Source organism: Eriocheir sinensis, chromosome 19 (genome assembly GCF_024679095.1).
Source record: "Eriocheir sinensis breed Jianghai 21 chromosome 19, ASM2467909v1, whole genome shotgun sequence".
NCBI lineage: Eukaryota > Metazoa > Arthropoda > Malacostraca > Decapoda > Varunidae > Eriocheir > Eriocheir sinensis.
This window is the reverse complement of record NC_066527.1, coordinates 8,235,398-8,239,067: the sequence shown is the minus strand read 5'-3', so window position 1 is coordinate 8,239,067 and position 3,670 is coordinate 8,235,398. Positions and strand designations below refer to the sequence as shown.

General features: G+C 40.5%; 1 protein-coding gene across 2 annotated transcripts in view; it reads left to right on the top strand.

Moving 5' to 3' along the window:
* The first annotated feature begins 375 nt into the window (after window positions 1-375).
* LOC127000642 (uncharacterized) overlaps window positions 376-3,670 on the top strand; it is a 47,873-nt gene continuing 44,578 nt past the window's right edge. The window contains exon 1 of one of the 2 annotated variants that reach the window (XM_050864589.1): window positions 376-511. The gene's annotated coding sequence lies outside the window, so the exon portion shown is untranslated. Of the gene's footprint in view, window positions 561-3,670 lie in introns of both variants that reach the window. The other variant, XM_050864588.1, reaches the window with a different exon arrangement.

Sequence of the window (3,670 nt, the reverse complement as noted above, 5' to 3'; positions counted from 1 at the left end):
AACTCTCACAGCCACTCAGGAGGAGCCAGCCAGCCTCTCGATCCCCACCCTTTGTTCCTCTTCAGGCCACAGAGAACGACTTTGCTAATAAATTTTTCACTCGGTTTTGTCTGGTTGGCGGGCTGAGGCCATGGTGGGATCCATCTTCACAACGGCACCACATTTCTACACTACCTCTACTTTTCATCATTTTACGGAATTTAATATGACCTGAGATCCTGCACTCCCTCCTAGTTACCTGTAGTGAGCCTTTATGTACCTAGAATCACTGCAAACATGACTAAATATGTTTTCTGGAATGAATAGGGAACTAAAAACATGAAATATCGAGAAACTCTTTCCCTCCTTCCTTGTCACTTCGCCCCGCCCACACTCCACAGTACCTCGTGAGTCAGTGATGAGGGAAGGTGTGCGCCGCCTCTCCTGGATTAGTAAGGGAGTTTAAGTGCTCTACCTTGATGTCAGGTTGAGGAGGAGGAGCTTCGGCCGCTGCTTCGCCAGGCACGTCTTGGTGGGTGCCTGAGGGGCGGGCCTGGGAGATTTGAGAGGAGGAGGAGAAGGTGGGTGAAGGAAATACTTGATTGCTGAATAATCGCTGTCTGTGTTTTCCTCCTCCTCTTCTTCCTCTTCTTCTTCTTCTTCTTTTTCTTCGTTTTACTCCTCTTGTTGTTGTTGTTGTTGTTGTTGTTGTTGTTGTTGTTGAGGCTTCTATTTATACATATCTTTTTTCTTCTTCATTTTCTTTTCTTACTCGTCTTAATTGCTGTTGTTGTTGTTGTTGTTGTTGTTGTTGTTGTTGTTGTTGCTCGTTTTCATCTCCTTTCATTTGTTCTTTACCTTTTTCTTCCTTTTTTACCCTATCTACTTTTTTTCTTCCTTCCTCTTTTTTTTCATATATTCTTCCCTTCCTTTTGTAAATTATCTTGTTTGTATATTTTTATTTTTATTTCCTTTCTTCTTCCTCTTCTTTTAACAATTTTCGTTTGTATATATATTTTTCTTTCTTTTCTTCTTCTTCTTATTATTATATATGTGTTATGAATATTAATATCATTGCTCTTCTAATTTCTTTACCAAGGAATGTGCTTTATATATTTCTATTATTATTATTATTATTGTTGTTGTTGTTGTTGTTGTTGTTTTCATTATTTTTATTATCGATATTCCTCTTCGTCGTCTTCTATTCTTATATTCTTTTTCTTCTTTTTCTTCTTCTCTTTCATTGTCTTTGCTTTACATAAAATTTCTTTCCCTTCCTTTTCCTTTACTTCCTTTCCTTCCATCGTTCCTTCCTTGCATTCTCCTTCCTTCCCATCTTTCTTTCTTTTCTTCACCTTTTTTATTCTTCCTCTCATTTTCTTTCTTATTTTCTTAGTTTTTTTTTCCTCCTTCATGTCTTCCTTTCGCTTCCTTCCTTTCCTCTTCTTCTTCCTCTTTCTTCCTTCTTTTCATCCTTCATTACATTCTTCTCTGTTCCTTTCATTTCACCTTAACACTAATTTTGATTATTCATTTTCCTCTTTCTCCATTTCTCTTCTTAATGGTGACACACACACACACACACACACACACACACACACACAAACATCAACAACAAACAAACAAATAATAGGCTATAATAAACATTTCATTATCTCTCTCTCTCTCTCTCTCTCTCTCTCTCTCTCTCTCTCTCTCTCTCTCTCTCTCTCTCTCTCTCTCTCTCTCTCTCTCTCTCTCTCTCTCTCTCATTATTATTATTATTTTTCTTCTTATTCTCCACTCAAAATTAATATAGTTTTTTTTCTTCATATCTCTCCTTATCTAACATTATCTATCAATTTATCAACCTGAGAAGCATTCATTTCCATTCACCGTCAGTTTCTTTTATTTATTCATATATTTATCTACATACTTTTGGGGGTTGACGGAAGTTTCGAGGAGAGGTTTTATGACTAACTAAACTAAATGATGGACCTCTGGGAAACGGCAAGTGTGTGTGTGTGTGTGTATGTGTGTGTGTGTGTGTGTGTGTGTGTGTGTGTGTGTGGAATGAGAAAAAAAGGAAAATGAGTAAGAATTAAAATTAGTGAGATGAAAAGAAAGAAAGGGAAGGAAGAATGTAGATAATGCTTTACTTTCTTGTCTATCTAAAGCTTTTGAATCAATCCTTAACCGGAAGATTCAAAAGCACCTTTCCACTTCTGACCTTCTATCTGATCGCCAGTATGGGTTCCGCAAGGGGCGTTCTACTGGTAACTGACTCTTGGTCATCCTCTCTTAGCCGTTTCGGTGAAACTTTTGCTATTGCGCTGGACATATCAAAAGCTTTTGATAGGGTCTGGCACAAATCTTTGCTTTCTAAACTACCCTCCTACGGTTTCTATCCTTCTCTCTGTACCTTTATCTCCAGTTTCCTTTCTGACCGTTCTATTTCTGCCGTGGTAGACGGTCACTGTTCTTCCCCTAAATCTATTAACAGTGGTGTCCCACAGGGTTCTGTCCTATCTCCCACTCTTTTTCTGTTGTTCATTGATGATCTTCTTTCCAAAACGAACTGTCCTATCCATTCCTACGCCGATGATTCCACTCTGCATTCTTCAACTTCTTTTAATAGACTACCCCCCCTTCAGGAACTTAACGACTCAAGGCTGGAGGCTGCAGAACAGCCTCAGACCTTACTATTATTTCCGATTGGGGCAAGAAGAACCTGGTGTCTTTCAACGCCTCAAAACACAGTTTCTCCACCTATCCACTCGACACAATCTTCAAACAACTATCCCCTATTCTTTGACAACACCCAGCTATCACCTTCCTCAACACTAAACATCCTCGGTCTATCCTTAACTCAAAATCTCAACTGGAAACTTCATATCTCATCTCTTACTAAATCAGCTTCCTCGAGGCTGGGCGTTCTGTACCGTCTCCGCCAGTTCTTCTCCCCTGCACAGTTGCTGTCCATATACAGGGGCCTTGTCCGCCCTCGTATGGAGTATGCATCTCATGTGTGGGGGGGTCCGCTCACACAGCTCTTCTGGACAGAGTGGAGGCTAAGGCTCTTCGTCTCATCAGCTCTCCTCCTCATACTGATAGTCTTCTACCTCTTAAATTCCGCCGCAATGTTGCCTCTCTTTCTATCTTCTATCGATATTTCCACGCTGACTGCTCTTCTGAACTTGCTAACTGCATGCCTCCCCCCCTCCCGCGGCCCCTCTGCACTCGACTTTCTACTCATGCTCATCCCTATACTGTCCAAACCCCTTATGCAAGAGTTAACCAGCATCTTCACTCTTTCATCCCTCACGCTGGTAAACTCTGGAACAATCTTCCTTCATCTGTATTTCCTCCTGCCTACGACTTGAACTCTTTCAAGAGGAGGGTATCAGGACACCTCTCCTCCCGAAACTGACCTATCTTTCGGCCACCTCTTTGGATTCTTTTTAGGAGCAGCGAGTAGAGGGCTTTTTTTTTTATTAATGTTTACTTTTTTGTGCCCTTGAGCTGTCTCCTTTGCTGTAAAAAAAAAAAAAAAAGAGGAAGATGAAAGAAAGGAGGAGGAGGAGAAAAGGAAGGAAAGGAGAGATGGAGAAAAGGGAACAAGAGAAGCAATAACAAATAGGATGAAAAAAGAAAGGAAGAAACGACGAAAGAAGGAAAGAAAGATTAACGAATAGAGGAAATAGAGGAGGCT